Source organism: Myotis brandtii, unplaced genomic scaffold (assembly GCF_000412655.1).
Source record: "Myotis brandtii unplaced genomic scaffold, ASM41265v1 scaffold350, whole genome shotgun sequence".
NCBI lineage: Eukaryota > Metazoa > Chordata > Mammalia > Chiroptera > Vespertilionidae > Myotis > Myotis brandtii.
The window spans coordinates 2,803,857-2,829,580 of NW_005363468.1; positions in this window are offsets into that span (position 1 = coordinate 2,803,857).

Genomic DNA, 25,724 nt, shown 5'->3' on the forward strand with positions numbered 1-25,724 from the left:
AGGTCTTCCTAGGGCAACGTGGCAGAATCAAATAGATTCAGAAGTCACTGTATTTGCCCAGGTGAGAAATAAAGGCCTGAAATAAGGTACCAGAATGGAGAAGGAGGGCCAGAAAGATACTCTGTTCAGATTGTTTTATTAAAGTTCTTATTTAATTTTTCTATTTAAAAGTACTTAAGTAAAGGTCCTTATATACTTTAGCTTGTTAGTTTTAAGTACCAAGAAAAAAGAACTTTGACTTCTTTTCTCCACTCTTCCTCTTCTTTCTCCTCCTTGTCTCACTCTCATAACTTTCCTCCCCTCAGCTCTGGCAACACCAGTCCCTCATCCCTCTCGGGCCCAGTAAGCATGGATCTGGGAGGAGGAATCCTCTGAAAGGGGTAGATATTTCTGCTGGAGGAAATGTAGACTAAGTAACGGCCAGGCCCCATGGTTGGTGAGAAGATGAAATAATTGTGGTAATGTGGCCCCACTTTGCAGAGCAGACATACTGTTGGGAGGCAGCTGTCCTAAAAACAATACTTAGAGAGTCAGCTCAGCTCAAAAGTTCTGAAGCTCATTCTGACCTACAGTAGAGGTGACAACTCCAAGAGAGTGGGCTAAGTAGAGAGAAGCATTAGAGCCAAGAACAGCTAATAATTTACATACAATTATAACATATGTTTAATATACATTATAAATTTATAAAATTTATAAAATTTGTTTTCTTGTTTGCTAACATTTAGAAAATTTTATATTTGCAGTATAATGCACTATGTCATTGATTGTGCAAAATAAATTACATTAAATGTATCATCTTGAAAGGGAAAACACTGATACACCTAGAGGTACCTTGGAATTAAATATAGAAGTACTACAGTAGTTATTTTGCTCTGCTATTATAATGGCTAAATGAAATATATTCTCTATTTGATTGTGGAACCCTTGTGCATTATCATGAAAAATGGTAGATATTCCAGAAAAGTAGAGCAGACTCAACTCCCAAAAAGTGGGCAAAGGAAATTTAAACACTACAGATTGAAGATTCCCAGCCACGTTTCAGAATGAGTTTTTAAGAGGGGAAATTGCTAGCTGAGGAAAGGAGGCAGTACTCACAAGGAGCCAGAAGTACACGGAGAACACCCAAGCAAAAATAATTTCATTTCCTTGTTGGATGATGCCATGAGATTCTGTAGACCAAGAGAATGCTGATATTGTTATTTTCATTTTAGCAAGATGACATTTGAAAAATGTTCAGATGACGACAAAGGGGAATGAAAGTACCATTAAGTCACATTTATAACTGGTTGACCCATCTGTCACTTAGAGAAGAGGTCAGCACACTTTTGCTAGAAAGAGCCAGAGTGCAACTACTTTAAGCTTTGTGACCTATGGCCACTGTCGGAACTACTCAGCTCTGCCTTTGTAGCATGAAAGCAATGACAGATATAGATAAATGAATGAGTGTGGCAGAGGTTCTAATAAACTTTCTTTACAAAAACAGATGGCAGGTTGAATTTGGCCCACAGGCTGCCATTTGCTGATTCCTGGATTATGGTGTTAAACAACGGGTTGAGATCAACCTGGACTGAGGTCTCTAGTGGCATGCTGTAGAGTCCCCTCTAGGAAGCTGTTCAAAATGTTCTAACTTGTAGCAGGCAAGTTACCTATGTTCATGAGGAATAGAACTGATGGGAAACAGCTAACATTTGGAAGACAATCAGGATTCAAATGGTTATTTGATAGATGAATAATAAGAACAAATGAGAAGGATGAAATTTAGGGCTAACTATCAAGCTGTGCACTAAAGTTAAAAAGGGCCCTGGCCTGTTTTTCTCAGTGGTTAGAGCATCCATCCATGGACTGAAGGGTCGTGGGTTCAATTCTGATCAAGGACAGTTATCTTGGTTGCAGGCTCCATCCCTGGCCCTTGTTGGGCATGTGCAGGAGGCAACCAGTTGATATATCTCTCTCACATTGATGTTTCTCTTTCTCTGTCTTTACTTCTCCCTTCCACTCTCTTTGGAAATCAATGGAGAAAATATCTCAGGTGAAGATTAACAAAAATTAAAAAAAAGGGAATTCTGGAACTATAAGGGGAGACTTTGCCTGACAGTAATTCATGTGGAAAAAAAATTTCTGTGTAACTGACCACAATGTTTATAGGTAGGCAGTGATGTGAGGTGGTTACCAAGAAGGCTGAGAATACTAGGCTGTATTAACACAACATACAGTGTCCAAGGAAAGGAAGTTGCGATCCTATGGGATTTGGTGTGGATCAGAGTCCACTAGAGAGGCATATTCAGTTTTAGGTATCATGTCTTATAAAATATTTTGCCATTAATCAAGGATAATGGAGATACCCAATTATTCCTAGAACTGTTGTAAATATTTTTATAAATGTTTATTCAGTGAAGAAGATGTCTAATTTCTTTAAATTATTGAAAATCAGTCATTTTGGGGAGTTGCAAATCATTTTGCATTTTGGGGAAGATATAGGAATTGGGGGTATATCTTTGTTCTAGGAGGAAACATTTTGATAACCCTCTTTAGTCACATATGATCTGATTTTGGTTTAGGAATTACTGAATCAGCAAATTAACTCAAATAAAGGCATTTTAGACATATTTTAAGAGTATTGTTTAGGGATTTATACTTGAATATATTAGAAGAACTCAATGATTGGAGAATTAAATAATTTTCTCCCCACCCAAGCCCAAATGTGGAGTTTGACTGCCCTATCTATGCTTGAAAACTTATTTTCCCTTACGAGATATATGTGTGTGTTCTGATCTAAGTAAGACTTTGTTTATAGGAACTGGGAGACCAGGCTAGGGTAGAAAGGCTATGTTGGCTCAGAAGACAGATTGTGATTTGAACTTGAACTGGGCTTAGTTAAACACTACCTGACCTGCCTCCATGTGTTTTCCTCATGGTGAATTATCTGACAACACATAGCCTTGGACATATGTCCTTACCCATAACTTTGTCCTGCCCCAGCCTCAAGGACAACCTGCACAGGGCTGGCCTTTCTTCAGTAGGCAGAGAGTGTAGAGAAGAGGCCTTTTAAAAGAGAAATGACTGTACTTTGAAATGTTCCTCTAAGAACATAATAATCTTTTGTATTTTACACATCTTTTATGATTGTTCATGACACAAAGGTAGGCTTTACACAAGCTATTCCATTGTTGATGTAAGTGGATGATCTCTAATGTTTCTTAAAGAGTAGAAGGCATGAGAATCATTTGAAGTGCTTGAAGAGTGTAGTTCTTGGGCCTATATATGAAGATTTTGATTTATATCTGCATTTTTTTTAACAAAGTGCCAGATAATTTTGACATAGTTGGTCCTGCAGTCAAAGTTTACATCTATTACACTCTAAAGGTCAAAAATTACAATCTACCTATTCCTTTGTGATAAAATAAATTTGTATTTTATTGACAACATTAAACAGTGAGAAGACAGCTAGCATCATCACAAACTTTTAGATTCCTTTTTGAGAGTTAAGAGAACATAAAAGCCAAAGAATAGAAGCAGGAATAGAAAATAAGGGGAGATTATATTTTTTTGCAAGTGCAAATTCCCTAGGTTTGAAATTAATAAACAACCCATTAGTCATGAACTTTTCATTAGGACTACTTGGTAGCTTCATCCATAGTCAGGATATTGAAATTCATTCTACATCAGCATGCCTTAAATGCAATTATTGTTGAATTGATTCAGGTTCTATTATCAAGACACATTCTCAGATTAATTATTTTGGTGTATAGATCTTGCAACTTCTTTCCTTATTATGGTCTCCAAGATGAGACTGTCTAAGGCTGGAATGATTCCCAATTGTGTGTGTGTGTGTGGCTTGATTTTTGTTTTAGAATTATTGCAGCTATATCTCTATTGGATTATTTCTATATATGTGTAACCTAAGTCTCTATTTACTCTTCTGTTAAATAGAAAGGAAAATGCCTAGTTTTACAACTCTACTTAATCTTTGAGGATCAATTGCGACCACTCTTATGAAATTGTTTTATAAATAATAAAGCACTATAACATATTATTAATTATTTAAAGAGACAGAAATAGTGTGGGCAACAACATAGAAAAATGACAGCTCATAATTTTATAGAAGACACTGGTTGTTCAATATGGCTGAAGTGAATGTAAAACAAAATCAGTGGAACAGTGGACAATGGGTTTGGGTCAAATTGTGGAGCCCTTGATTGCTAGGCCAAGTTTGTACTTTTATTCATTAGACAATGTAAATGATTGCCTTATGAATAGAGAGTTGATGGGATCAGAAAGATTATATGGCATTAGGTGTAAAATATCCTTGAATGAAATAGGACAATGATGAATTAAGTGGTTATTGAAATAATCTAGATGAGAGATAATGAGGCTCTATACTGGAGACATGAAAATTAAAATGAGGAGATATTTGAGAGAGCCAGAAGTTGAGCACAAAATCATATTCAGATATGAAAGGTGGATGAATAGGAATATTTGTGCTATCTTTGCTTCTGCTAAGTTTTGATGATTGGGAGAACTAATAGAAAGAGGGAACACAGGTATGGCCCCAAATCTTAAACTTATATCTGGTTCAATATTTGCTGTTTTATTATATAGTTCCAAAAGAGACTTTTGTGTTTCTAGGCAGTTCTTTTTCTAAAATTGCCCCGATATGTGTGCATTCATTGTTTAAAATTATCTCTTATTTCCATGTTCCGTATTTATGAGCCAACATTCCAACTTCCATGTGTTCACTTTTACATAAAACACATTTACAGAATTTTTCTGACACTACATTATATTACATATGTAAGGGCTAAATCTGGAAAAGTTTAACAGATAAAAATCCATTCTTTCAGTTATGCACCAGGGATTAACACAGGCAACTCCCATTAATGTTAATCATCCAACACTTTGGCCATTAAAGTTTCACCACATTCAGAGGAAGAGGTCACACATGGAGAGGAAGAAGAGAGGCAAGTAAATAATTTTCATACAGTGTATTGTGTGAGCCATTATATAAATTTATTTTAAAAATGAAATGGCTCTAACTGGTTTGGCTCAGGGGATAGAGCGTCGGCCTGCAGACTGAAAAGTCCCAGGTACGATTCCGGTCAAGGGTATGTACCTTGGTTGCGGGAACATCCCCAGTAGGAGGTGTGCAGGAGGCGGCTGATTGATGTTTCTCTCTCATCGATGTTTCTAACTCTCTATACCTCTCCCTTCCTATCTGTAAAAAATCAATAAAACACATATTTAAAAAAAATGAAATGAAGGGATTTTTTTCTAGCATAAAGCTCAAGAGAAATACTTCTTTAAAATTTTATTTTATTTTATTGTTTAAGGTATTACAAATAGTAGTACATATGTCTCCTTTTTTTCCCCCCACTGACCTCCCCGTAACCTTCCCTACCCCCCTGCCCCCAGGGTCTTGGTTGTGCTTATATACATGCATACAAGTCCTTCGATTGATCTCTTATCCCCCAATCCTCCCCTACTTTCCCACTGTAGTTTGACAGTCTGTCCGATGCTTCTTTGCCTCTGTCTATTTTTGTTCAACAGTTTGTAATGTTCTTTATTATCCATAAATGAGTGAGATCATGTCGTATTTATCTTTCACTGACTGGCTTATTTCACTCAGCATAATGCTCTCCAGATCCATCCATCCTGTAGCAAATGGAAAGAATTCCTTCTTTTTTACAGCAGCGTAGTATTCCATTGTGTAGATGTACCACAGTTTTCTAATCCATTCATCTGCTGATGGGCATTTAGGCTGTTTCCAAATCTTAGCTATTGTAAATTGCACTGCTTTCTTAAGTCTCTCAGGTGACATTCCGTCTTATTCCAGGTAGGCGTTTCATTAAACTACTTCCTATGCTTTGGAAATAATAATAGCCACTAATTATTGAATGTCCAAATGTAACAAATATAAAGATATTTAGTGCTTTATTATTTAGAAAATAATTTTATTAGAGTGGACTCAATTGATCCTCGAAGGATTAAATAGACTTGTAAAACTAGGCATTTTCCTTTCCATTTAACTGAAGAGTAAACAGACACTTAGAGAGATTAAACACTGAAGAAATATAGATATGTATCTGCAATAATTCTAAAACAAAATATGTTTGTTGCTTTAGACCACAAGTTCTCAGTTTGGTCCCTAGGCCCTCAGCATTCGCATCACCTGAGAACTTGTTAGAAATGCAAACTCAGGCCACCATTCTTGAGAATGTGGAGGGACGGGCCCCAGCTTGTCTTTTAACAAGCCCTGCACATGATTTTGATAGACTCTGTAGTTTGAGGACCACTATTTTAGACATATATTTAATCACAATGCACCTACCTATTAGGAAGTGTGTTCTTTTTTGATGACCAAATTGGGGTTTAGAGAGATAAAGTAACTTTCCTAAAGTTGGGTAGGTCTAGGATCTCAAAAGCAGCATACTCTTCAACATACTTCACCATACTGACACTGTAGTATGTGTTGACTGAATACTAAATGTAAGTGTGTCACAGAAGAACAAGGCTCAGTTTAGGAGTTCTACCGTTATATTATGAGGCCATGGCAAAATATTTGGCCCATTTTTTGCCTGTTTCTTCATACATGTAGTAGATTAAGGATCATTTACTACTGTGTGTGTGTGATCAGCTAATCAATATGCTAGCACCCAGGTCTGTGAGACAAACCACTAAGATATGCAAGGTGACTGGAAAGGTAAATATCTAGAAAATACATTTATCTTCTCTTTATAATCTCTAATATGTGCATCTCTGCTGAATAGTATTAAGAGCTTTACATGGTGTTAGGCTAAATTAAATCCTTTGGCCCCAATACTGAGTACACCAGGGACAGTGTGAATTTTCAGTCCCTAATTCCAAGCTTCCTCTTTTCTTTCTAGGGATTGTATTTAGCTCTCTTCACAAAAGAATATCATAGCATGGTTACTTTCTGGTAAACCTTGTACATGTTACTAATCCCACCCTTCCAAGGAAATTGGCTCTTCTAGGATCAATTTTTATCCATATCACTAATATTTACTGAAAACCTGTTATGTTCCCAGTAATGTGCACTGGAAGGATTGTAGATGGTAATCAAAGATCTTACACATTCTCTACCTCCTGGTAGTGAAAGTAAGTTATATGAACACAATAAAGGCTAAAACTAAGCAACACTGTAAGAAATCTCATGGAGGAGAATTTTGCTTTTAGAGTTGCTATGAATTCAAGGCACAGTGTGAAATGTTTGGATTAAGGTTATTTTGGAAGAATTCATCCAGAGACAAAGAGGAGAGGGGAGGACACCTTATGCTTAGATAGTACTCATTCCTCCCACCACACTATCTATTTCTTCTCTGGTCCTACTCTCAGGGAAACAGAAATGTCAGTGTGCATCTGTGTGGCCCAGTAATTAAGGGCTAGTTCTAATTTAGAATTGGTTATATTTCCTGTTCTGGAAATTGGTTATATTTCCTGTTTTCAGTCAGAGGTAAAGGATGGAGTTGCACATTTCTCTGAGAGCAGTGTTGACTTCTGTAAGATCTTAACGTGACGTCACAGGAAAGGAATGAAGTGGGTGAGGGACATGCTAATTGGTGAGTAAGAGGTAGAGGCAGTATATTAAGCTGGTGTGGATCCTTTCAGCCTTGGGAAAAGCAGCTGGGAGGCTCTCTGGATGCTGAACTCATCTATATGCAGTCAGTCTGTGTTCTTCACGTGGGTGAACTGAAGAACCTGCAGCTCCTGTCGAGAGCGCCTCCTGAAAGCAATTATCAGTTCACCATGTGATTTCCATTCTTTGTGGACTATAAAAGAGACACTTCACCATTTTTTGAAAGGGATGTGAGCAGGAATGTTGGTAGCTTATGCATTATTTAGAGCCTGCTATCTTGCCTCAGTCTCACAGAGGAGAATGACAGCATTGTCACGGTGGTTTCAATGTATTGTGATGGTGGAAATGTAGATGTTAGATTTTGGAGCTTCTCTGAATTGCCTGTAACATGGTGACCTATAATTAGCTTGCTGAGGATATTAAACCTCATTTTTCCCCCACCCATCATTGCAGATAGGTGTCTGGTATCTCATTATATTAAAAAATCATACTGCATATAAATTTGAGAAATGTTGTATAATGATAACATTATTAACTCCAACTCATATTTTATCCAAAGTCAAGCACATGAAAGATTACAGGACAACTCATGAACATAGGTGAGAGCTAGATTTGGCTCACTCTTATTTCCAGTAGAGTCACATAAGAACAGTTTTGCTTTTGTTTTAAGACATTTTCAGTGAGGTACTTGGAATTTGGATAATACTGTTACATCAAGACACATTGATAAAATGCTTGGCAGCAGCACCATCTTATAGTCACACTAGAGGCCCGGTGCATAAAATTCATGCATGGGGGTGGTCCCCTCAGCCCAGCCTGCACCCTCTCCAATCCGGGACCCCTTGGGGGACATCCCTCTCACAATCCTGGACTGCTGTCTCCTAATCTCTCACCTGCCTGCCCGCCTGGTCGCCCCCAACTGCCCCCCTCTGCTGGCTTGGTCACCTCTAACTGCCTCCCCTGCTGACCTGGTCACCCTCAACTGCCCCCCCCAGTGGCCTAGTTCCCCATCACTGCCCCCCCTGCCAGCCTAATCCCCCCCAACTGGCCCCCCTGCCAGCCTGGTTGCCCCCAACTGCACCCCCACTGGCCTGGTTCCCTCTTACTGCCCCCCCCCTGCTGGCCTGGTTGCCCTCATGGCCCTTCCCCCCACCCACCGGCCTGGTCACTCCATGCAGTCTGCTGTTCAGTCATTTGGTTGTCCCTCACTAACCCCCCTGCCAGTCTGGTCACCCCATGCAGCCTGTTTGTTCAGTCGTTTGGTCATCCCTCCCAACCCCCCTGCTGGCCTGGTTGTAGGCAGCCATCTTGTGAGGGCATGAGGGTTAATTTGCATATCACCTCTTTATTATATAGGATAATTCCTCTTCCTTTCTTTTTTGGCCATTCAGGGGTATCTCTTATCTGTTCATGAGAGGAAGGAAGGTTAGGTTTGAAACCTTTGCATCAACACTGCCCTTTCATGGCGAACAGTTGCTAGGCTCTTTCACTTTCACTTTTCCATGCTTCTAGAAACTTCTTCCATTCCCCCCTACTCCCCATTCAGTTCCTTACTTCAGTTGCTCTAGATTCCTGTGGGATTTCTCTTTCCAGAATTATCTTCTCTGAGCACACATTTGGTCACATCACTGCCAATTCAAAAGTCATCATTGATTCCTATTTGCTCCCTAAACAAATTGCAAACTCCTCAGGGTCATTCTGCAAAGAACATTGGCTACTCCTTCCAAGTGTATACCCAATACCTTATACTCTAGGCAGCCTAGGTTATAGATGTTCTAATTTTTTTAAGTCTGTATTTTTTAAAGCAGTTGTATTGGGAGCATTGAGATCTTGCTCCCTGGCATATGTCCTCATGAGAGTTTGGCTCAGACTCTTACAGAAATTCTCTACAGGTTTGGATGTTGCTTATGTCCAAACATGAGGAGGAACGTTTTCCCATTGATTTGTATTCCTTCCTGCATTAACGATGGTCCTCCTTATTCATCAATTTTTTTTCTATTAAGGATTTAATGATTTTCTTCCTAGTTTGCCTGAGTATTTTATTTTATGTTTTTATTTTTTAAAATATGTTTTCATTGGTTTCAGAGAGGAAGGGAGTGGGAGAGAGAGATAGAAACATCGATGATGAGAGAGAATCATTGATTGTCTACCTTCTGCACAACCCACACTGGGTATCGAGTCCGCAACCCGGGCATGTGCCCTGACCGGGAATCAAACTATGACCTCCTGGTTCATAGATCAATGCTCAACCACTGAGCCATGCTGGCTGGGCTGCCTGAGTATTTTATATACTAAGATTATATTCCAGTCAAGGGCACATGCCTGGGTTGTGGGCTCAATCCCCGGTAGGGGGCGTGCAAGAGGTGGCCAATCACTGGTTCTCTCTTGTCATTGATGGTTCTGTCTCTCTCTCCCTCTCCCTTCCTCTCTGAATTCAATAAAAACATATTTTTTTAAAAAGATTATTAACTCTGTCATATTGGTGGCAAGTATTTTTTTCCTGGTTTGTTTTTTGCCCTTTAATTAATGATTGTCGATGCTTATAAAAGATTTATGACTATACATTTCATTTTTTTAAACATAGATAGTTCTTTCCACCTTATTTTTTAAAATATATTTTTATTGATTTTTAGCAAGAGAGAAAGGGAGAGGGAGAAAGAGAAACATCATGTGAGGGTAGAACATCCATCAGCTGCCTTCTGCACGCCCCCAACTGGGGATGGCGCCTGCCACCTGGGCATGTGCCCCGACTGGGAAGCCTTCCCGTGCACAGGACCACACCCAACCACTGAGCCACACAGCCAGGGCCTTTCCCGTCTCACGATCAATCTCCAGAATATTAATGGTGACTTTTTTTTTTCCCCTGGGAGGGGAGATTATAAATGACATTTCTTTGTGGTTCTTATAATTTCTATACTTAACTTATAATAGCAAACAAATAGTCTTTTATAACAAAGAAGGGCAATTGGAAAGACTCCCAGACCGAATTAGAAAAATAAAATAAATTTAAAAAAAAATAAAGCAGTTGTATTGTAGTTTTACAATAAAATTGAGAGGAAGGTATGGAGGTGTTCCATATACTTCCTGCCACCCCATAAACATACCTCCCCATTACCAACATCACTCATCAGAATGGTACATTTTTTACCAAGGATGAATCTACAGTGACACATCATAATTACTCAAAGTCCATAGTTTACCTTAGGGTTCATTCTTGGTGTTGTACACTCATGGTTTGGGACAAATGTATAATGATTGATATATGCTCATCATCTATATTAATAAAAGGGTAATATGCTAATTAGACCAGGTCATCCGGACATCTTCCAGATGTCTGACTTCCTTCTGGACAGTTAGGGGGCAACTAGGCTGGCAAGGGGGCAGCTAGGGGGCAGCCAGGCTAGCAGGGGGGAAGTTAGGGGGCGACCAGGCTGGCAGGGGGGCAGTTAGATGGCAACCAGGTCAGCAGGGGACCAGTTAGGGGGCAATCAGGCCAACAGGGGACCAGTTAGGGGGTGATCAGGCCAACAAGCAGAGGCAGTTAGGGGCGATCAAGCAGGCAGGCAGGTGAGTATTTAGGAGCCATTGGTTCCAGATTGTGAGAGGGATGTCCTATTGCAGGATGGCAGTCCGACATCCCTTAAGGGGTCCCGGATTTAGAGAGTGTAGGCCGGACCTCTAGTTATAACATAATAGAGTATTTTTACTGCTCTAAAATTTTTCTGTGCTGATTCATCTACATCCTACCTCCCCCCCCCCAAACAACTGATCCTTTTTATTTGCTTCATGGTTTTGTCTTTCCTATAGTGTCATGTAGTTGGAATCATATAGTATGTAGCCTTTTCAGATAGGCTTCTTTCACTTAGTAATATGCATTTAAGTTTCCTTTGTGTCTTGACCCATTCCACACTGTATTGATTACTATAGCTTCAAAATAAGTTTTGAAGTTGGGTAGCATCATTTCTCTAACTTTGTTCTTTGCCTTCAATACTGTATTGGCTGTTCTGGGTCTTTTGCCTCTCTCTATATTCATTAAAATCAGTTTATAAATATTCATAAAGTAAGTTGACAGGATTTTGATTTTTGAATGAGTTGAATCTATAGATCAAGTTGGGAAGAACTGACATCTTGACAATATTGAGTCTTCCTATACCTGAACATAGACCATGTCTATGTCTCTATTTAGTTTTTTTTAAAAATGTTGTTTATCAGAGTTTTGTAATTGTCCTCATATAAGTCTTGTATATATTTTGTTAGATTAATACCTAAATATTTTAAATTTTTAGGTGGTAAGGTAAATTTTGTGTTCTTAATTTAAAATTTCACTTGTTAATTGTTGGTATATAAGAAAGAAATTGATTTTGTATACTAGCCTTGTATCCTACAACCTTGCTGTAATTGCTTATTAGTTTCAGGAGTGTTGGTTTTTGTTGTTGATTCCTTCAGATTTTCTACATAGATGATCATGTTGTCTGCAAACAATAACATGTCTTTCTTCCCAATCTGCATACCTTTAGTTTCCTTTTCTTGCCATGTTGCATTAGCAAGGACTTATAATCCAATATTGAGAGGAGTAGTGAGAAGGGACATCTTTGCCTGTATCTCTCTTAGTGGGAAAGCTTCAAGTTTTTCACCGTTAATTATGAACTGTTTCTTATTGACATGCCATGCTTCTATTTTAGTAATTTTTAATTTTCAAATTAAATAGCTCCCTGAAAATAAGAGACACTTGTTGCCTTAACCTCTAATGTTCCAATCAAAACCATTCTTTAACATTTATAACATCTATAACAATGCTACCTCTAAATGAAAATTTTTCTATTGCTTACAATCAGATATACTTTCCTTTGAATCTCTGTGTATTGATTATTTTTTGCATAACACACTTAGTGGCTTAAAACAATATGCATATATTATAATTTCTGTAGGTTTTGTAGGTCAGAAGTTCTGTCACAGCTTAGCTGCTCCTCTTGTTCGGGTCTCACCAGGCTGGAATCGAGGTGTCAGCCTGCCCGGGTTGGGTTCTCACCTAGAGAACTGACTGAGAATGGATCTGCTTCCTAGCTCCCTCAGGTTGTTGGCAGAATTCATTTCTTTGCAGCATGGCAGCTTGCTTTGTAAAAGCCAGTGATGGAGACAGAGGGGCTCCAGTAAGATGGGCTCCATGCCTTTGTGTAATAATGTCCACATAATCGTGCCCATCCAATCATCTCTGCCACTTTCTAGTGGTTAGAAGCAAGCCACAGGTGTTGCTCACTCTGAAGGGGAAGAAATTACACAAAGGCATGGACACTTTATGAATCATGAAAGCCTCCTTAGAATCTGCCTCCACACTCTTGTTATGTTTTCTGCTTCTTTTGTAGTATACTTTATACCGCTCTTCTTTTTAGAAACTGACTCTCTTTTTACTAGTTTTTTTTCTTTTTTTGGCCCCATGGATTCAGCAATAACCTATTTATGCCTTATTATACCTGCACTACTTGGTGCAAAGTATATGTGGGTTAAATTTAATTGATACCTAGATGCCTATATTTTTCTGCAGAGTCTATTTTTTCTGTATCACAGATTGTAAGCTTTTTAAAAGCAAGAGCAGTATTCATAACTTATTTTGCATAGCTCCTAATTAGGTATACATCAGCATTTCACATTATACTCATCACTCATTGAATAAATATTTTAGAGCCTAAAACTATTAAGCAATTAAATTTGTAAGATGAATATAATCCTTCCCTCAAGATGACAGAAGTAGCATTCACTGTGAGGTATGTTTTATGAGGGTTACCAGGATGCCCTTGGTTTTCCAGGAATGTCATGCTTCTAATATTAGGCCACACTATGGTTTTATTTTCTTCCCTTTTCTTAGCTTTGCATGAAACATTAGCTGTTGTGGATAGTGGCCAAACATCTTGAAATAAGGGAACTAGATAAGTATATTTCTGGAATGAGGGAGGGTGCTTGGCCATGGTCAGGTGGCAGTGGTGGAAAGTTCTGTGAAGGAAGAATAAGAAAGAAGAACAGTCCAGCCTTCTGTGAAAAGGTCCTCAAAGGTTTTCCATAGGAATCTTTGTTCTTTGATATCTTAAAGGTGTTATTTGAAAAAGAATCTATTGTTCAAGGAGTATAAGTGATGCTAAACAGATGGCATTCTTTAGACTTCCTAATATGGGAAGTCTTCCAGGAGGGAGATTTAACAGGCGAGTTTAATTTTTCTTGGACGCTGTGTGTGAGAAAGAGAATTTTATGGGTGGTGAAAAAAACAGAATGATACCTAAATCCTGCATTAACTTTTGGAGAGTTGACATAATATTTACCGAAGTTGGATGGATATGGGTGGGTAACACCTGTGTGCATTAAGGAAGGAATAATGGCATTTTAAAGCACATACATTTTTTAAGCACCTCTGTTTGTATCTTGAGTTGAGATAGTGTGAACAGAGCTTTTCCATTAATTAGCCAATCTATGAGATAAAGACCCATGGTCAATGTTGTAACCTGATCAAGTTTCCACTAAGTCATTTGAACAAGTAATAAAAGGATCAAAAATTCATTTTTTTGCCAGTAACTAAATGGGTAATAGCCACATGTACCCATGTGGATTCAGAAGCTAAATACATTACCAAATATTTTAAGCTAAATATACTTCTGTATTTTGTCATTTTAAAGTTGAATTTCTGTCCATTTGTTTACTAAAAAGGGCATAGGGTTTTCCTATCATAGTCAAGGTTTTGTTTTACTAGGTCTAAGGATTTATGTTTTACAAAGTTGAAATTGATTGTTTAAAATAAAACAACCACATTTGTTAGAGTGTTTATTCTAGAGATTTGTGTTGGTTCTCTTAGGGGAGGTGAGCTGTGTTTTACCATAGGAAGCTGAATCTATTCAATCACCTTTCAAAACTGACATAATGAATATAATTTTACTAGAGGCTCGCTGCGCACCAGTGGGGTGCCTCGGCCTGGCCTGCACCCTCTCACAATCTCGGACCTCTAAGGGGATGTCAGAGAGCTGGTTTCAGCCCGATCCCTGCAGGCCAGGCTGAGGGACCCCACTGGTGCACGAATCCATGCACCAGGCCTCTAGTATGCATATAAGATCTTCAGTTAATCTCTTCCCACCCTCCCCTCTCCCCACTTCCCTCTAAGATTCATCAGTCTGTTCCATGTTTCCATGCCTGTGCATTGAGCGTCTGCCCTCCTGGTGGTCAGTGCACATCATAGCTATTGGTCTAATGGTCGGACACTTAGCATATTAGCCTTTTATATACTAAGTATATAGATGGCCCTAGTTGCAGTTAACCTACTGATATAGGAGATCTTAAATTCTTTTAAGGTTCAAATATTATTTAAAAGTATTCTTCTAAGTATAAGTCTATATAAGTAAATACTAAATGTGTTCTAATGGAGTAACTTCAAAAATGAAACAACACAGACACCAACTCTTTTTCAAAGATGATATGAAAGTTCTAAATCTCAATGACATAGATGATGATGATATGCTTAACAGAAAAGGTGAAATAAAGCAGCGATATTTGATTTGGAGGGAAAGAGTGACATATTTAGTTTTAGAAATGTTGAATTTGAGGGTACACTAAACTTGAAAGTCACAATGTTCTGATGCCACAGCTCTGGGATATATGTGTCATATAATGTGGTGACTTATACAAGGTTCTTTGAAGATCTGAGTAACTAGAACGCACAAATGCTGTTTCCAACTCTTCATATAATTCCCCTCATAAGTGGCATATTCTCAGTATGATTCCTGAACACCCACATTCAAATTACCATCTGTCTCTTATTCTCTTGATAACACTTATAACATTTATGTGAAATTAACTAAATTATTGTATTTGGGTGTGTATTGGTTTATCCCTTGTCTGTCTCTTCATCTCCCCACATGAGAACATAAGCTCCATGAGGCATATAATAGCAGCTCCATAAATAATCTTTGAATAAATTAATGTCATGACCAGAAGGATGAGTACATGTGTGCTATCACATGGTTCTAGGGTCTCTGAGAGCTCCTAGAAGGGTGTGGCTTTGAGCCATGGTTCTCCCAGGTCTGGCCTGGGAGGCAGCAGAGTCAAGATATAATCTAGCTATTTTATTTCTCTTTGACACTTGTGTGACATGCTTGTCCAATTAAGTTTTGAATACCAGTTAGAAGACTGCAACAGCCATACAATGAATCTGCGCCTTCAGGGCAGGATGAAAGTCAGTCTCGTCATTGGGGGTGGTGTGAGGAAGTCAGCCAAACTGGGATGTTTGTTCAGAAGGCCCTCCTGAAGAAGGCATTCTGGGCCTATGTTGCTTTCAGACTCACTTGGAACCAGATTGTGTGCTAAATTCTCAGGGCAGGATGAAAGTCAGTCTTATCATTGGGGAGGTGTGAGGGAGTCAGCCAAACTGGGATGTTTATTTGGAAGGCCCTCCTGAAGAAGGCCTTCTGGGCCTATGTCGCTTTCAGACTCACTTGGAACCAGATTGTGTGCTAAATGCCTGGGCAGAGTCCTGGCCTCACATCCTGGCAGTTACCTTCCTGGAGGATTTCCAGCTGCAGATTCTACTAATAGATTAGTGACAAATGCTGAGTGTGTCCTCTCATCTTCATCTTGTGTTCTCGTTAAACGGACTGAGTTCAATAGCAGCTTCTGGAAGGCATTCTACCAATTTCCCAAGTGTTTAAGAGGCATTACTCACATTATCACAGAAACATGTCTTGCTCCAGAAATGTATTTACTGTTCTTTCTAGAAACACAGATGCAGTCTAGGTAAATAATACAAAACAGTTACTTCCTTGCCAAGGAAAAATGCTGTTTTTGTATTTATTTAAAAAGCAAATGAAATCATTCATGCGGGAGGAAGAGGCATGATAGATCAGGGTCTTAGACTTGCTCATTTCTTATTAATCCATGTATTTATTCATCACTATCTTTGCAAGTTTATCTCCATTTGGTCTAAATGTGGAAGGCCTATCATCTTTAAGTTAGTCTTGTTATAACAAAAATATATTATCTTAACACTTTCTCGGCTTCTGTAAAATGACAACTAGCTGTAAAAAAAAGGTCTTGTGGAAATGTTGGAATGAGGAATCTAAAGTCTTAGCATTTAAAGACTATGTATTTCTGTATAAAGTTGTAACTTATTTGGAACCTCAAATTATAACGGAGTAACCCTTTGATGAGAGAATGCGAATGAGTGTCAGCAGCAAGGAGCCGCCTCTTGCTGCTTTCTTCCCTCCAGTTCATGAAGTAAGACCTATACCATTTACAGTTAGATGGTCATTTTCTGAGTGGCAATATGTTTCTAAGTATGATGTCTTTCTTATTGTGCCTCAACTCCACCTGTGTGATTTAACGTATATTATGTGGTTGAAGCAACTTAAGTTATCAATGTAAATCTATAAGATCTATATCAGGAGTCCTCAAACTTTTTAAACAGGGGGCCAGTTCACTGTCCCTCAGACCGTTGGAGGGCCAGACTATAGTTTAAAAAAAACCTATGAACAAATTCCTATGCACACTGCACATATCTTATTTTGAAGTAAAAAAACAAAATGGGAACAAATACAATATTTGTATTTGCATGTGGCCCACGGGCCGTAGTTTGAGGACCCCTGATCTATATAATAAAAGCCTAAGTGACCGTTAAGGCGGAATGACTGGAATGACTGGTCGCTAGGATGCACACTGACCACCAAGGGCAGACGCTCAATGCAGGAGCTGTCCCCCTGGTGGTCAGTGCACTCTCACAGGGGAAGCAGCAGCTCAGCCAGAAGCTGGGCTCACAGCTGGTGAGTGCAGCGGCAGTGGCAGGAGCCTCTCCCGCCTCCCCAGCAGGGCTAAGGAGCAGCCAGCTGAGCAGTAAGGAGCCTGCCACTAATGAGCAGCAAGCCGAGCATATGGAGCAAGGGATCCTGGATTGTGAGAGGGATATCCACCTGCCGGCTTAGGCCCGATACCCCCAGCAGATGGACATCCCCCGAGGGGTTCAGGACTGTGAGAGGGTACAGGCTGAGCTGTGGAACACTCCCCCCCCCCCCCCCCCCCCCCCGCCAAGTGCACGAATTTCATGCACTGGGCCTCTAGTACTTAATATGAGCAAAGTGCCTGATTCATGGTATGTACTCAAAGAATGAACATTGAATGAATATGTCCTTGTTACTGTAATTCCATTTCCAATATTGAAATACCATGCAGTACTGCTGAAATCCATAGCTCATGAGACTGAAGAAAGAAGGCATTTTCAATCTGGATCTCCACAAATCATTGCCAAAGAGCTCTAAGTGCAGCTGAAAGAGTTGGCTAAGGTAGAAATTGTAGATATTGCTATGGGATTCATCCTGGATATAAGAGGCTGGTAGCGGGGGGGAGGGGTAAGCTGCTTCATGTGGGAGTTCTGCTGATTCTCTTCTGTGGATAGGCCCAGAGTCTATGGAGACCCAGGTATCTGAGATGGTCTGAAGTGAGTGTGCAGATTTCTGAGCCTTTGGCATTTCCTATTCTGTTCCGTTATCTCATAGAGAAAAATCCATGAATGAGTTAATGGGAGGTTTTGAGGCTGACAGGAGCCCCATTTTGGGATGAGAGCAGGATGCATTGGCCCACCAATGTGGGTCAGGATGTGGGTGGCACATGTTATCTGACATCACTGTCCTGGGACACTGCCAATGGCTGCTGGAAAAATATATAATCTAATGGAAAAGTAGTCCCCTGAACCAGAATGAAGCAGCTATTCATTCCTCCTCAATTGGAATTTATTTGAAGAATGAGAGTTAAGCCTGTATTTATAAAATTTAAAAACTCTAAGTCAAGAAATAAGAAAACTCTTAAAGAGCTATCCATCTGTCCCTCTTGCATATCTAGTCAGTTACATAGATTTTCTGAAGAAATTAGGAATTTAGATGAATCTTTATCTTTTGGGGGGGACTAAATGTTCTCATATAAGTGGTTCAATATTTTTTGACACTCATTCTTACAACATTTTTGTAAATGAAGTAAATGGAAAAAATATTTTCCCATTTCTACCACACAAAGTCCTATAATGAACTCCTCTATGCATTTCCACATCTGCCTTATGTGCTTCTTCTGGGCATTAACTTCCGTAAATTTTAAATGTCAGTCAGCTGTGTACCCCACCCCTCAACTGAATCATGGACAGTTTACTTTTTATGAAACCCTGTTTTGGCATGGGGTCATGTTTAACATACGTTCATGATTATTGCTGGCACAGAACATAAAACTCTGCACTTACCTCTTACGAAAGTTGGGATAATGTAAATGACATATACTCATAAGATTATAGTGAAGGTTAAGTGGGCCTTATAGAAATACCACACAGCCAGCTTTTCCTACAAATTCTGATGAAAACCTCCGATATTAAGTTTCCAGAGCTGGCTATGCTTCTTAATATGTTAACTGGCTTTTAAAATTGTAAACATTTTTTGAATTGTGGAAAGGAGAAACTTCTTCACATGAATATAACACATAAAAAGTGCATCATGACAGTATGAATAGTCTCTTTTCTTGATGTTATATTGTGTCCCTTATCTATTCTCTTTCACTGTTTCACACAGTCAAGGTTATGCTTCTTCCCAAAATTTCAACTAAAAAAAAGCAAGTGGTGAAGTAGAGGACAATTAAACATGCCCCTTCTCATGTTCCATGGCTTCTTTAGGCAGAATCTGCTGGGGACTGTCCAGATTTTACTAGCCATTTTAAAACGGAAATAATCACTGTGGGTAGAGACCTGCATGTGAATTCTTCCGTAAAGTAAGCAGTTGTTTTATAAAATCTTCCACACTTAATAACTATTTAGTACTCAGAATTAAAATTCTAAGGAAGGGCAAGTTATTGATTTCTTGATCATTCAGCAATTTAAATCCCTCTTCCATTTATGAGATTATAAATTCAGTGCCCTTTATTTTTACCCAGAAACCTATATCATATTATTCAGGGGATGAGAATCTAGTCCACTAGTTGACTAAAACAACTTTGCATTTGCAGCTAACTCTGGAATGTGAGGTACATGAAAGATTTCAGCTTAAGTTGCCCAATACCTAGCTTGAGGAGGAAAATGATCACTTGAAACCAAGATCCTAGACAGTACGTCAATACAATGAAATCAAGATTGATCTCTGACAAAAGAATGAGTAAGAGTACTGGACCACACAGGTGATGACATTAGGGTTAATAAATGACATTGACTCACACAGCAAAACAAATCACTGTGGGTTTGGAGAGACAAATGTCATTAGCTTATGCATGTTAGAAATAATGTGCATCTATGTATATTCCACATGTTCACTCAAGAAATATTTTTCTGATCATGTCCTATACACTTTGGAGAGATAAACACAGTCCCTTCCCTCTGTATTGATGGATTTAACCCAGATAAGTCCTACAGTATTTTTAAAAGGTGTACTCCACTCCTAAATATTCAAGTTCAGAAGCCTGCAGTGGGACCTGTGCAAGTAGATAGAGAAGCCCCAGCATCCATAACAAAAACAACTTCCCTGCGTTTTGTTGTGTCACTGTAGTTTATAACCGCTGCTCAACAAGCTAAGAGTTGGGTGCAGACACAGCACGGGAAGAATAATTTTTGAGCTATGAACAGGATATTATGAAATCCCCAAGTAGGGAAACTTAATCCATCCTCCAGGGATCTGGATAGGGAAGTGTTTCTGGAGAAAGTGACACCCAACTGTTCCACATACTGTGTATCATTTTTTAAAATCATATAGTTAATGCAGGAAACCAATGAACACAAAAAAAGCAAAAATTATCTACTACCTATGAATTTGATGTCCTTAAATTTTATTATAACATGTACAGGGTAGGTTTTTTTCTCTTAACTAGTGAATTTTGCATTGTATATATTTTTGAATTTAAGTTCTTTTTTTTTTTTTTTGCTCTAGAAATGTTTATTGTTTTACTATGGAGATAAGCAATTTATTCACATAAACAAACTAGAGAACCACATGTGATGCTATGTCAAGGATGGCTGCTGTGCTTTGCATGACTTTGGGTGTACCATTTATATCATGATCTATGTGAGTGTCATCCCCTGAATTTGAGCTGCACACAGCCTGCTCGGCCATTCATGGTGGACCTGGGAATTATTCAGTCTTCTTTTCATTTATTTCCCTGAGAGTAAGTGGTGTAAACAATAAAGCTCCCCATGGCTTCCCATTTCACTTAGAATAACATCACAAAATCTTAATTTTACCTGTAGCCAAATTTGATCTGGCCCCAACCAAGCTCTCCTGTTTTATTTCTTGCCAAGTATCCCCACTTGACATTTCAGGCTGGTCTGACTTTCTCATGGCTTCTTCTACAGTCCGCCACCATCATGCACTCCTTGTCCAAGCCAGAAACCCGAAGTATCACCAATTTCTCCATCTTCCTCACACTAATCAGTTTCTCTTCTAAATATCTCCCTTGTCTCCTCCCCTTTTGCCATTGCTGTTCTCCAGGCGATCTTCACATCCAGTGTAGGTTCCTACAACAGCTTCCCAAGTGGTCTTCCTGCTTCCAATCTTGCCTATGTTTATCCTTTCTTCCCAGTGTAATCAGAGGGAGCCTCCTTTACAAAGTGCAAATTTGATCCTGTTACCGTACTGACATTAATGTTCAGATTCAATTCAAAATACTTCAGGATTTTGGTTTCTGTTAATTTCTTAGCCTTCTTTCTCCAACCTTCTCTCTCCACTCTTACACTGTAGTCATACTGCAGTCTCAGTTTTGTCAACACATCAGACTTTTTTGTTTTGAGCTTCATTTATATAGTTCCTTCTGGTTGGAATACTCTCCACTCCACTTACCTCTCTACTCCCTCCAAATTTTTAGCAGGCAATCTGCCCAAATACCGTCAGCTGTCAAGTTAGATGTCACTGCTCCTGGGTTGCCTTTTCTGTGTTCTTTAAAGCCTGCTCTACTGCATGTTTGACACAGTAATTGAAAAGAATATATGCACCAAAAGAAGCATTCTATTTAAACATGAAGCACACTCTACTTCTCATTTAGTTGTATACATCATAATGTGTTGCATTTGTTTACCTCTTACAGCCCCTTTATAAGTTCCTCAAGGTCAAAGACAATTGTGTTTTCTATACCCTATCAATTCTTTTTTAAAACATTTTGTTTTATTGCTTAAAGTATTACAAAGAGTATTACATATGTCTCCTTTTTTTTCCTCCCCTTGACCTTCACCTGGCCTCGCCTACCCCCCAGTGTCTTGTGTTCATTGCTTATGCTTATATGAATGCATACAAGTCCTTCAGTTGATCTCTTACTCCCCCGCCCCCCTCCCCGGACTTCCCGCTGTAGTTTTATAGTCTGTTTGATGTTGCTCTGCCTCTGTATCTATTTTTGTTCATCAGTTTATAATGGTCTTAATTATCCATAAATGAGTGAGATCATGTGGTATTTTTCTTTCATTGACTGGCTTATTTCACTTAGCATAATGCTCTCCAGTTCCATCCATGCTGTTGCAAATGGTAAGAATTCCTTCTTTTTTACAGCAGCATAGTATTCCATCGTGTAGATGTACCACAGTTTTCTAATCCATTCATCTACTGATGGGCACTTAGGCTGTTTCCAAATCTTAGCTATGGTGAATTGTGCTGCTATGAACATAGGGGTGCATATATCCTTTCTGATTGGTGTTTCTGGTTTCTTGGGATATATTCCTAGAAGTGGGATCACAGGGTCAAATGGGAGTTCCATGTTTTGTTTTTTGAGGAAACTCCATACTGTCTTCCATAGTGGCTGCACCAGTCTGCATTCCCACCAGCAGTGCACAAGTGTTCCTTTTTCTCCACATCCTCTCCAGCACTTGTCGTTTGTTGATTTGTTGATGATAGCCAGTCTGACAGGTGTGAGATGGTACCTCATTGTTGTTTTGATTTGCATCTCTCGGATGATTAGTGACTTTGAGCATGTTTTCATATGTCTCTTGGCTTTCTGAATGTCCTCTTTTAAAAGATGTCTATTTAGATCCTTTGCCCATTTTTTGATTGGATTGTTTATCTTCCTTTTGTTAAGTTGTATGAGTTACCTATAAATTTTGGAGATTAGGCCCTTATCAGATATAATGTTGGCAAATATGTTCTCCCATGTAGTGGGCTTTCTTGTTGTTTTGTTGATGGTTTCTTTTGCTGTGCAGAAACTTTTTATTTTGATGTAGTCCCATTTGTTCATTTTCTCTTTAGTTTCAACTGCCCTAGGAGCTGTATCAGTGAAGAAATTGCTTTGGCATATGTCTGAGATTTTGTTGCCTTTGGATTCTTCTAGAATTTTTATGGTTTCCTGTCGTACATTTAAGTCCTTTATCCATTTTGAGTTTATTCTTGTGTATGGTGTAAGTTGGTGGTCTAGTTTCATTTTCTTGCATATATCTGTCCAATTTTCCCAACACCATTTATTGAAGAGACTATCTTGGCTCCATTGTATGTTCTTGCCTCCTTTGTCAAATATTAATTGAGCATATTGGTTCGGGCTAATTTCTGGACTCTCTATTCTATTCCACTGATCTATATGTCTGTTCTTGTGCCAGTACCAGGCAGTTTTGAGAACAGTGGCTTTGTAATACAGCTTGATATCTGGCATTGAGATCCCACCTACTTTGTTCTTTCTCAGGATCGCTGCAGCTATTCGGGGTCTTTTTTTATTCCAGATGAATTTTTGGAGAGTTCGTTCTAGATCTTTGAAGTAGGCCATTGGTATTTTAATGGGAAGTGCGTTGAATTTATAGATTGCTTTGGGTAGTATGGACATTTTAATGATGTTGATTCTACCAATCCAAGAACATGGTATGTTCTTCCATCTCTTTATGTCTTCCTCTATCTCTTTTTTCAACGTCCTGTAGTTTTCTGAGTAGAGGTCTTTTACCTCTTTAGTTAAGTTTATTCCTAGGTAGCTTAATTTTTTTGGTGCGATGGTAAATGGGATTGTTTTTATAATCTCTCTTTCTGAAAGTTCACTATTGGTGTATAGAAATGCCTCAGATTTCTTGGGGTTAATTTTGTATCCTGCTACATTGCCAAATTCATGTATTAAGTCTAGTAGTTTTTTGATGGAGTCTCTAGGGTTTTGTATGTATAATATCATGTCGTCTGCAAATAAGGACAGTTTTACTTCCTCTTTTCCAATTTGGATGCCTTTTATTTCTTCTTCTTGTCTAATTGCAATGGCTAATACTTCCAGGACTATGTTAAAGAGGAGTGGCGAGAGTGGGCATCCCTGTCTTGTTCCTGTTCTTAGGGGAAATGGTGTTAGTTTTTGTCCATTGAGTATGATGTTGGCTGTGGGCCTGTCATATATGGCTTTTATTATGTTGAGGTATGATCCTTCTATTCCCACCTTGCTGAGAGTTTTTATCAAAAATGGGTGTTGGATTTTGTCGAATGCTTTTTCTGCATCAATTGATATGACCATGTGGTTTTTTTCTTTCAATTTGTTTATGTGATGTATTACGTTTATTGATTTACGGATGTTGTACCATCCTTGCATCCCTGGGATAAATCCTACTTGGTCATGGTGTATGATCTTTCTGATGTACTGTTGGATCCGATTTGCTAAGATTTTGTTGAGGATTTTGGCATCTATGTTCATGAGGGATATTGGCCTGTAATTCTCTTTCATTGTGTTGTCTTTACCTGGTTTTGGTATTAGGGTGATGCTGGCTTCATAGAATGAGCTTGGAAGTGTTCCTTCCTCTTGAATTTTTTGTAGTAGTCTGAGGAGGGTAGGTTTTAGTTCTTCCTTGAATGTTTGGTAAAACTCCCCTGTGAAGCCGTCTGGTCCTGGGCTTTTGTTTGCTGGAAGCTTTTTGATGACTGCTTCAATTTCTTCCATAGTTATTGGCCTGTTGAGATTTTTAGATTCTTCCTGATTAAGTTTTGGAATGTTGTATTTTTCTAGAAATATGTCCATTTCCTCCAGGTTGTCTAGTTTGTTGGAGTAGAGTTGTTCATAGTATTTTTTAACAATCATTTGTATTTCTGTGGGGTCTGTTGTTATTTCGCCTCTATCATTTCTGATTTTGTTTATTTGGGTCCTCTCTCTTTGCTTCTTGGTGAGCCTGGCTAGAGGTTCATCAATCTTGTTTATCCTACCTCACATATTAAGTTCTTTAATAATTCTGTAATTCAGGACAATACTTTAATATTTCTCCCATCTCTATTTATTTTTTGGTATTTTTATGGGATTTGCATTACCTATGTGTTGGTATCTTATTCTGTCCCCAAATCTATTAACTTTCATCTCTTTATCCCTTCTTAGTCTTTATAGGTTCAATAAATTATTTCCTTTATTATATTCTCTTTCCAACTATTATATTTTCAATATTCAATATTTTTGCTTTTTTTAAAAACTTCTGGTTGTTATTTCATATTACCTCTAATCTGCCCTACTTCTTTGAGAATTTTAATCCTATTCTAAATTTTACTTTCTGAAGTAAAGATCTGCTCTGTAGTGAATGTACTTTGCTTTAATGCAGGTTGCCACATAACAAAATCATGACAAATTACCTCATAACTTAGTGATTACAAAAAAGGCAATCTCTCGTTGTCTCTCATGTTATTTAGCGAGCATACAACATGTGTGGCTTGTCTTGCTCCATGGTGTCTGGGACTACAGCTGGAACACTGGAAGGTTGGGGACTGGCATTGTGGGAATTGCATTCATTCACATTTCTGTGATATGATTTCTGATACAGGGGTTTCCTGGAGGCCTAGCTGGGGCTGATTACAGGAAACCCACATGTGGCTTATCTGCTTGAGATTCCTTGAAACATGGTGGTTGGGTAGAGAGAGAGAATTATCAGGCAGAGTTGTTTTCGTGGCCTAGCCTTAGCAGTCACATAGCATCACTTCAGCCCTATTCCATTGTTTGAGGCAGGCATGAATTTCTGCCCAGATTCAAGAGGAATGCCAGTTACATTGTAGGATGAGCATGTGGGAATGAATGCACATATAGGTGTTGGCATCTTTGCAAAATACAATTTGTCCCATATTCCTTCTTGTCTAGCTGTTTTTTGACTTGTGAGCTCAGTTTTCTTGGGGCTATAACTGTTTTTCTTTTCTTTTTTCTGTTATATGCAAGAAGGTGTGGTGAACCTGAACACTAACTTATACAC